General features: G+C 34.7%; 1 pseudogene; it reads right to left on the bottom strand.

Annotated features, from left to right (window-relative positions):
- Positions 1-8,262: 8,262 nt before the first annotated feature.
- LOC138916797 (olfactory receptor 5J3-like) lies at positions 8,263-9,194 on the bottom strand (annotated as a pseudogene).
- Positions 9,195-11,428: the final 2,234 nt, after the last annotated feature.

Below are 11,428 nucleotides of genomic sequence, written 5' to 3' on the forward strand. Positions count from 1 at the left end.
AACTTTTATTTCTAATACATAGGATTCAACTTAAATTCTGCCTTCTCCGATGTCTCATAGGAATATTTCTTATTTTCTTTGCCTTTAATCTTTCCAATAATTCTATTAAAATATTTTTTCCTGATATTGACAATTTTTCTAAGGAATCCTGACTTTGTCTTTCCAAGAAGATTGTTGGTCTATGCTTTCTTCTTCTATCTCTATTTCTAGTTCAAATCACTCTTTCTCTTCCTGATTGGATCCATGTCAAAGTATTGAAGCTGGAGCTTGATTGTATTATGAACTTAAATAATGTATTATTCGCAGCAGATTATGTGCCTTCAAGACTGACTCAAATTTTCTATGGGTGGATATATAAAAAATAAAATAAAGAGCTGTAATAAATAACTTGAATAAAATCTATCCTCCACAGGCTGGCCGGTGGCCCAGCAGTTAAGTTCACATGTTCCACTTCAGCAGCCCAGGGTTTGCCAGTTCAGATCCTGGGTGCACACATGGCACCACTCAGCAAGCCATGCTGTGGTGGGAGTCCCACATATAAAGTGGAGGAAGATGAGTATGGATGTTAGCTGAGGGCCAGTCTTCCTCAGCAAAAAGAGGAGGATTGGCAGCCAATGTTAGCTCAGGGCTAATCTTCCTCAAAAAACAAGTCTATCCTCCAACTTGTGCCGTATTATGGACTAATAATGGAACTTTGAATTCGGGTTTAAGTAACACTTTAACTCCTAATTTGATTAACCATGGGATTATACAGGAATGATTTTTTTCTATGCCTTCTAACTTTAATTTTTTACTATTTTTTTACTCTCAAATGCTAAGTTTTATGCCTAGATGCAAAGATTGTTTTTTGTTGTTATATTTTTAATTACAAATCTTTATGAACTTATTTGTTACTTTTAGATAATATTTACTTGTTATTGCACTGAATCCAAAATCAACAATATACAATCAAGCATAACACTCTGAAAGAAAAATCATATTTTTAAATTTTTTCCTGTAATTCTCTCAATTTTACCATAGAATTTTGAAAAAGTAGAAAAACATAGATTAGAAAGAATTTAGATTTACAAAAACAATACATATGACCGAACATTTACCTAAACAGGACAAAATAATGCTAAGCATATGAAAAAAATAAGACAATGTGACATTAAAATGCAGAAGAATGAGAAGTCTAGCAGTAGACAAACACATATGCAACTTGTTCTACAAGAGTCACTGATATGCAGAAGAGAAAGATGCTTTTTATTTAATTTTAATGAATTTTGCTAGAGAAATTGGATAACTACATAGAGAACAAAATGAAAACTTATGTCCCAGGACTTCCCCCTAGATATGAATGTGTATGTCCACAATAACACATGAACAAAATTGCTCTTAGCAGTTTTACTTATGATTTATGTTATCAACTATAAACAAAAAAAGTCTATTATTAAGAGAACAAATAAATAAATTTTGATATAAAGAAGTTAAATTCCACTATGATCAGAAAATATACTCTATATGATTTCAATTATTGAAATTTGTTTTATGATGCAACATAAAATAAATTTTTAAATATTGCATATGTGTCTTAGAGAATGAATATACTGTAGTGCATAATTTTCTAAGCATTTCTACCAGGTCAATTAAATTGATCATGCTGTGATTTCATTTTTATTTAATTGTTGTATAAATTACTCAGAGAGCTATTTTAAAACCCCAAGCTATATTTGTGAATTTTATTATCTCTCTTCCATCAGCTTTCCTATAAGTATTTTGAAGGTATTTTTTCAGGCAGATAAAAATTGAAGATTATTTTTCCTTCCTATTTAAGTTGTTATTTTACCATTAAGAAATATTCCTTTTTATGAATAATAATGTTTTTACCCTTTAATGTTTGACTTTTCTGGTATTAATATAGTGACATCAGCTTCCTTTAAGCATGTGTTTACCATGGTGTAACTCCTTGCATCTTTTCATTTTCAGTCTGTCTGTGTCCTTGGAACTCTTGTAAACAGCATATATTTGGCTTGTGCTTTTTGTTATTGGTTGGTTGGTTGTTTTCTTAATCTACTCCAGTAGCACTTAACCTAGGCAAGTTTGACTTCCAGGGGAGATTGACAATGTCAAGAAACATTTTTGGTGTCCTAACTGGGGAATGGGAATACTGCTGGCAGCAAATGTTAACCTCCCACGAACAGGACAACCTCCATAGCAAAAAATCATGCAGCCCCAAATGGCAATAATGGCGAGCTTGATAGACCCTGATTTACTTTGGCAATCTTTGTTTTTATATGTAGTAATTGTCATGGCTGATTTTACATGGAGCATCTCACTATTAGAGTTATATGTTTTCTCGGAACTTTGTGTCTTCCTTGTTGTGTACTGTTAAGTTAATCAAGATTTCCTTACTCAGTTTTGTCTCATTTATTAGAGACTTTTATCTAAATATTTTGATTATTTTATTGGTTACAAGAGAAATTACAACATGTACTTTCCTTATTACAATCTTTTAAAACATCAGTTATTTACCACATTTTACACTGGAAGAAACTTACAGAAGGTTAATTCACTTATTCCTTTCTATCATTTATGTTATTTTGTCCTGTATTTACTTCTCCACATGTTGTCATCCCCTTAGAAAATCATTTTTGGTATGGCTTTAAACAGTCAATGTTGTTTAATATTTTTCAGGTATTTAACCTTGTGAATTTTGTTCTCAATTATATTCTGTATTTCCATTGGGATAATTTCCTTCTGCCTAAAACTTCTTTTGGAATGTCTTACTATATAGTCTTAAAGATTCTCTCGGTTTATTTTTGTTGATAATAGCTTTATTTTTTCTGTCTATTTTTGAAAAGTTTTTCCCTAAGGATAGGCTATTAGGTATTTACTTTATTTTTCTTTCATATCTCAAAAATCTCAATCCGTTTCCTCTACGTTTTACAGTTGAAAAGTTTATACTTTGACTAGTTTATCTAATTCATACTGTTGTTCCTTTGATCGTGATGATCCTATGTATGGGTTTCTCTGCATTTTTTGACTTTTGGGATCTTCTTCCCTTCTTGAATATGTTTGTTGAGTGTTCATCAGTTTTGGAAAAATTTTAGTCCTGTTATCTTAAAATATCTATTCTATCCATTCTCTCCTTTTCTTCTGGTACATGTGTACATGAACTACACGTATTTCACACCATTTCATTGGGTCACACATATCTCCTATGCTCTGCTCTATCCTCCTAATTTTTTTCTCTCTCTCTGTGCTTTAATTTAGATAATTTACATTGTTTTGTGTTTGAGTTTATCAATCCTGTCTTCCACTTTGTCTGCTATGGTCTTAAATCCTTCCTGTGAGTTCTTATTTTCAACTTTTGTGGGGGTGTTTTAGCTTTAGAATGCCTTTTGTTTCAGTGTTTTTTAAAAAAATGTTCAATGAGATACAACTGCACAGAAAAATGCACATATTTAATGTATACAATTTGATGAATTTGGACATATTATATATTCATGAAATCATCACTGTAGCCAAGGTAATAGACATATCCATCACCTTGAAAAGTTTCCTCCCACTTCTTTGTTTTCTTTTTTTTCTTGTTGCTGTGGGAACACTTAAAATGAGATCTACCCTCTTAAATGTTTAAGTGCACAAAACAGTATTGTTAACTATATTATTCATAGTTATTATATAGATAGAATATATGTATACAACATAGAATATCGTTATTCATCCTGCATAACTGAAACTTTATATCCATTAAACATAGGTGCTCATTTCTCCCTGCCCCCAAGAGATACCTGCACTCCCATGTCCACTGTGACATTATTCATGATAGCCAAGACATGGAAACAACCCAAATGCCCATCATCAGATGAATAGTTAAAGAAAATATGGTATATTCATACAATGGAGTATTATTCTGCCTTCAAAGAAGAAGAGAATACTATCATTTGTGATAACATGATTTAACCTGGAGGGCATTATGAAAAGTGAAATAGGCCAGTCACAAGAGTACAATACTGCATAATTCCACTTACATAAGATATCTAAAATAACAAACTCAAAGAAGCAGAGAATGCAATGTTTCTATTTTATTTAATTCTCTCTTGAAGTATTTTATCTTAAACCATTTTTCTAACTTTTCTCTATTTTCGTTAATATGTTAATCACAGATTACATAAGGACCATAGAAACTAGAGATAATGTTACTTTTCGGGGAGGTTGAGGGTTTCATTCTCTCTTGTAGACACAAAGGATAAGTGGCTGACTATGTCAATAATTCAATTATTAATCAGGCTGGTATTAGACTGGTGTGGAGTTAGACCTCATTTTTTCTTCTGGCTTGTCCCAGTTTCAGTAGGGAAGGTTTTCCAAAGTTTTGATTAACAGATAGGCCTTTCTGTCTCTCTCTCCAGCCCTTGACCACTGCTGAAAATTTGGTTTTAACTCTTTGGAGTATGAGCTTAGCTTCCTGCCCTTCCACCTTCAAATCACAGCAAATATCTTGAGAGGGCTGCTGGCCTTGTGTTTGCTGCAGGCTTCTACCTCTGGTGGGACGTTATCAATCAAACAGGCAGAGACAGAAAGATGTCACTTTATTTTTCCAGCTCAGTCTGAATCTCCTTGTGCTTCAGAAAGTAAATTCTATTCCTCTGTGCCTGGCTTCCAGCAGGATCAAAATCTGGCAAACGTTTTGAGAAAGAGATCTACATTACATTTGTTTTTGACTCTTCCGTCTACCAGAAATTTGTGTCTTCTAAGTGCAGCAAGAGTGGCAGAAATTTCACTGTGCCTCTGTGGCCCAGAAAGAGCTTCTTACAGACTCCACCCTGTCCCATCCAATTTCCCAGGGGGAAACAGTTGGATGTTTAAGGTCCTTTATAATCCATTTCATCTTGTCAGCCCACATAACTGCTTAAAGCTCCACTGTTTTCTCTTTCCCCCAAAGCAGCTGCAGGGTGCATATTCAGAATCAGTAGCCCTTCTTTTGGTAGCTCACAATCTGTAATATTTGTATTGTTTGGGGCACAATCAAAAATTCATCTTTATAGAAGAATTCTGTACAGAAAACTTCTGCTTTACAGAAGTTCTCCACCAAATTCTATCTGTCTATCTATCTATCTATCTATCTACCTACCGATCTACTAATCTACCATCTATCTATCATCTATTGTCTCTCTGTCCCTCTATCTATTTATTTACTTACTTGTACTCCAGGCCTGATCAGTCTCAGAATATGCATAATGCTCTGAGAGGAAATGCAAGCAAGTGTGGTGAAACCTCCAAAGTATCTGCCAAAACTCTACTGGTTCCCCTGAACATTTGCAGAACCCACTATGAATGACGTCTGTATTTTCAAGTGTTCCCTGAACTAGTGGGACAAAACTCAGCTCATTTCTCCAAGTTTACATCCCTCTGAATTTTAAGCCACTGCACTTCTCTTTTCCTTAATAGCTACTCACTTTTTTCAAGAGATAACTTCTGTATCTTATCTTGCTTTTCTTGTTATTTTTGCGTAAATGCTGTTTTCATCATAAGGTCTTGAATGCATCCAGAAGTAAAAGTGCTCCTGTCATTTTATAAGCACTTTTCCTTGTTTTCCTAACTTTATATTGAAATATTTCACACTTATAAAAGAAATTCAAGTATATCTTCAGGACGTTTGGTCCTGTCCAAAACATCCATAAGACATTTGGTCCATAAAATATTTGATCCATAAGGTATTTGGTCCAGGCCAAAAAGTCCTTAATGTTTGGTCTTGTCCAAAATATCCTTGAGCCTATTTGGTCTACACTGAATGGTTTTGGACATGACCAAATCTCAAGGACATTTTGGCCTGGACCAAATGTGTTAATGGCCATTTTGGACAGGACCAAATATCTGCTAACCCAAGAATAATACAAACTTGATAGAATAGTTAAATAACCACTTACATACCCCTTATTTATAACTCTAATTTTAATTGCTACATTTGCTTTAACACTCTCTCAATCTCTGTCTTACTATATGCACATATATATATATACATATATTTAATTTTATGTAGTAATAACATAATATTATTTTCTAATATCCAGTACATATCCATGCTTTTCCAAAGTTTGAGATCTAAAGTTAGGTAATACATTCATTTTCTCACAATACTCTGCAAGCTTTGTTTAGTGTGCTATATCACAAAATCGTGTTTTATAACTTTGAAATTTTTTTAAACTCATGTTTTTTAAATGTCTGATATCCTTAAACTTGACAGAATTATTCATCTTTTAATATTTTTCTATCTTGCAGAATTTCAGCTCTTAGGAGATACTAAAATCACATTAAACTGTGTATCTACTCTGTATTTATCTATATTTGTCTATATATCATCATCATCATCTGTCTAATCCATCTACCTATCTACGTATGAAACTTTTTGAAGTGGTATAATTATTTTCTCTTCACAAGTGAAAAAATTTAATTTAGGAAATTTAAGTATCTCATCTACTGTTAAAGAATTAGTACACATCCTTCGATGCATATTGAGGCTTTTTTTTGGTCCTATCATACGATCAACTTTGCCAGTATCGTATATTTGCTTGAAAACATACACATATTGTCGATTTTTGGTTGTGTTATAATAATATTTTGTTAGCTCATTTTGGAGTCATTTTTGACTCTTCTCTTTCCCTCACAATCCTGCCAGGTCTAGCACCAAAATATATCTCATATCAGCTTTTCTCAAGAATTTCACTATGATAGCTCTGGTCTGACATGCCATCAACTCTTGGCTGAATTATTGTGCAGTCTCCTGCCTGGACTTCTGTCTTCCACTTTTGCCGTTCTATGGTCTATTTCTTATCAATACAGTAGCCAGCGTGAACTTGTTAATCTGTAAAGTGGATCATACGACTCTTATGCCTGACTGTCCCTGTGCCTTTCTCTTCACTCAAATTCAGAGCGCCTACATACACCCTACATGATCTGGATCCCTTTTCCTCTCTGGCAACATCTCCTGCTATATCTCTTCTTGCTCTCTGCTCCAGTTTGGATCTTGAACACTTCATGAAACCTCTCACCTCTTTGACTTTGTTATTGATTATGCTCTCTTCCTAGAAAGCTCTTCCTTCAGAAATTCTAATGACACACAGATTCTTAAGTTTCTTATTATTTCTCTTAATCAATCCATCTTATTAGGCACATGGGTTCAAAACCTTCCAGTCATGTAAACATTTGCTTCTCAAAGAAAAAATACTCTAATCATTTCTCAAGTCCTATTGATGATTTTCGCGAACTATCATTTAAATATATCCTCTTCTCCATGTTACTCATGTATAACATTTCTTACCTCCCTCTGAGTATTTTTTTCTCTTCACATTCACAATAATTTTTTCCAAATTTGTTCTTCTACGTTCCAATATACCAATAACAGTGGCATCACAGGAATTTTCTTAAAGTGTGCTATTTGCATTTAATTTAGGGTTTAAAATATAGCTATTGAGGGAATCTTAAAACAGGTTATACTGGCACTACTAAGCCTTCATACATATGGCCCTAAATAACTTGCCAGCCTTATTTGTTAATGCTTTTGGTTAAAAATTCCATGCTGGAGCCAAATTCATATATATTCTTTAAATACTCTTTCCCATTTACCATATTTCTCCATTTCCTGTTCCTCTAACATCTTTTGCTCTATACTTTAAACCTCTCTACTTTTGGATCACACAGAGGAACTGGTACAATAAAAGTACTCAGTAGAAGTACATTGAATGAATAAACTATAAGTAACTAGAATTACTTTTTCGATAGCCATTTTTATAAGATATGGTTAAGATACGTAATTTAAATACAAAATTTAAGATACATATTTTTACTTAAATGACAGCATTTGTAGAACAAAAAGTAATGGTATGAGCTAAGAAAATCATGGCAAGGGAAAACTTAAGTTTTTCTCCAAGATAACAATGCATTTAATAAATGCTTACTGCTGGAGTATTCTTTTGATTTAAGTCAATGTCAGATTCCTTTTAAATCCAAGGTGAGCTCTGTTAGAGTTTATCATGGGGCTTTGTTGGAAAAAAATATTTATCAGCTCTTGAGAGAATGAAACTATTAAGCTACCAAACAGTGAATAGTGAAATAAAGTGATATTTAGTCTTCAGATCAAACTCAACCCTCATGTCTCAAATTGCTTGAGAGTATCCTCATTATGGTTTTGCTTGTGATCGTTTCTGTGGTACAATTTTAAACAAAGTCTATCTGTTTGTGGGCTAATGTTAGGTTAACAAAGCTGTAGAAAAGAATGAGTCAGGTGGGAGTTCTCTTCCAGAATATTGAACTTTTTGCTGTATCTTTCATATCCTTATTCCTTAGGCTGTAAATCAGTGTTTGTGGCATGGGAATCGTCAGGTATAAAACACGCAGAGGCCTTCTCCTGTTCCAGGGAATACTGAGAGCTTGGCTGGATGTAACTAAAGGTCACAGACCCATAAAACAAGGTCACGTCAGTCAGTTGGGAGGCACAAGTGGAGAAGGCTTTGTGCCTTCCCTCAGCTGAACAGATTCTCTGGATGGCAATGATAATGTGAATATAAGAGACCATGATGATAATGAAAGTGAACATTCCAGTGACTGCAGAGAATATTAAAAGCAAGATTTCATTGTTATAGATATCAGAGCAAGAGAGTCTCAGAAGAGGGGGAATGTCACAGAAATAGTGATTCACAATGTTATGACCAGAGAAGTCTAGTTTGAGCAAACATATTGTGTGTGTCAGTGAGTTAATGAGGCCACCCAAGCAAGATGCAAGGACCATCTGAATACAAAACTTTTGGGTCATAATGACTGTATACAACAGGGGATTGGCTATTGCTACATAGCGATCATAAGCCGTCATAGACAGGAGATGCCCTCTGTGGTCACATACACTGCAAAAAAGATACTCTGTAGGACACAGCCAGAAAATGTGCTGGACTTGTGTTTTGATAGGAAGTTGGCCAGCATCTTAGGAGCAAAGACAGTAGAGTAGCAGATGCCACAAAGAGAGGTTGCTAAGGAAGAAGTACATAGGAGTATGAAATTGGGCACTTAACCAGATCAATATGATCATCCCACAGTTACCTACCAGAGTGATGAAATAAATAAGCATGAAAAGCAAAAGAGAGGGATTTGCAAATGAGGATTTCAGTTAGACCTACCAGAAGAAATTCTTTCACCTCTATATGATTCCAACTGGCCATAGATGCAGGTCTATATAACTCTTTAGTGGCAGAACAAGATGATATCACTCAGATGAAAAAAAAAAATGATCTCCTCCATGACCTTTAGTCCATAATAGCATGGAGTATTTAAGTTTACCCTGTAGTTGGATGAAGATAAAAATTAACTTCAGGGGCCACCCGGTGGTGCAGCAGTTAAGTTCCCACGTTCTACTTCTGCAGCCCAGGGTTCGCCACTTCAGATCCCCGGTGCAGACATGGCACTGCTTGGCAAGCCATGCTGTGGTAGGTGGCTCACATAGAAAGTAGAGGAAGATGGACACGGATGTTAGCTTAGGGACAGTCTTCCTCAGCAAAACGAGGAGGATTGGCAGCAGATGTTAGCCCAGAGCTAATATCCCTCAAAAAAAAAAAATTAACTTCAGCAGTGGACAACATGTGTACTAGACAATTCATTTATAGTGACTCAAATGTTTGGAATTAGAGAAAATTTATTTCCTACTTTTCATTTTTCACATATAAAAATTGGGATAAGTAAACTCTCACAGATCAAAAAAGTATTAATTGTCAGAACGGAAAGTCACCCAGATATGCCTTGTACTAAAGCTCTGATTCATTCTATGATGTACACAAGTCCTCTGCTTCCATGGGCTGCAAACTGTGGCACCCTATGACAGAAATTATTTCCTCATCCTCTGGCTATTTTTCTCCTATATTTTCACAACTAGTTAACTCACAACACTGACTTTCACAGTATGCAATGCTCTTCTTTTCCAAATCTCAAACACAAAAACTTGTTTTTGGCTGACTTTCTGCTCAGATTCCCCAGATGGAGAATTAATTACTGTGCCCTCCAAAAGAATTGCATTAGGAGAAAGAGATGGAGAAATCTTTTCATTTACTACTTAGTATTAATGATAATCCAAAAATAGCAATGGAATTTAACTTGAAAACCCTTTCTTTTTGCATCTTTCTATAAATTCACTTTTACATCTCTGTTTTTTATCCGCATTACAACAGGAAACCCAGAAACCCAATGCAGAGGCAAGGTGGGAGTGTGAGCTACCAAAACTCTATTGGATATGTCCTACTTTCAAAAATATAGGTTGTCACCTACTTTCACTTCTTTTTTTGACATAGCAAAACACCAATTCAACAATATTTATGGTTAAATATTAATACATTCATTCATATATGCTTTAATACATTTAATAAATATATATTACTTACTACTTGAGCCAAGAAATATGTGCTAGAGATGAAGCAGCTCACAGGACAAATGTCATACTTTGAAGGAATTCACATTATATTAGGGAAATAAATAAGTGCATACTGATATACTATATATGTATTGATATATTATATACAATAATGTTGAGTTTTATAAAGAAAAGTAAAGCAAGGAAGGGTGAATAGATAGAGATGATAGGTACTCTGTTATATAGTATATTCATTCCTATTGCTACTTTAACAATATACCAAAAAAATCATGGCTTAAAACAACAAATATGCCTTTCCTGCAAGGCACTATGTTAGGCATTAGAGACCTCAAATAAGATATATGGTTTGTGCTCTCATGAAACTTGATGTCCACTGAGGTCAAAATTTGGGTAATCTTGTGATGCAACCTTCAAATATTACTAAATCAAAACCAAAATCTTCATGCTATGGGTATTGTCATGTGGGGGACTGGAATTGGCCACCCCAAGATATGTTTTTTTGGTGTGAGGATTATTTTGGACTCGTTACTTTTAAAAAACTGCAGACAGGAACGAGACTCTGAAAAGTAGAATTTACTTACCCTTTGCTAAGAGACATTTACATTGTAAAGGAAATCTCCATCTGTAAAGGTGTCTCCCTCTCTGTACCAGAAAGAAGGGGGGATGATCTTATCTCTAGAAACTCTTCATCAATGTGGAAGGCAAGGAAATTAGATCTGCATAATAATCTTACTCTTGTTTACTGTACTTGTCTGGTAACCTTCCATAACTGACTCCCCCCACCCCCAACATTCTATTTTTCTTTAGCTGAAGGTGATACTTAAGGTGGTGGCTTCAGCCATTTTGGCAAGTTGCTCAGTTTGCCTGAGCCTCTCCCGTATATACATGTTATAAAGCTTTGTTTGATTTCCTTCTGTTATTCTGTCTCATGTGAATTTAATTCATTCTCTGGCCAGAAGGACCCAGAGTGGGTAGAGGAACTGTTTTCCTCCCCAACAGTCCTATCCCTCACAACCTGAGGTTATGTATTAGATC

This window comes from Equus caballus, chromosome 12 (genome assembly GCF_041296265.1).
Source record: "Equus caballus isolate H_3958 breed thoroughbred chromosome 12, TB-T2T, whole genome shotgun sequence".
Lineage (NCBI taxonomy): Eukaryota > Metazoa > Chordata > Mammalia > Perissodactyla > Equidae > Equus > Equus caballus.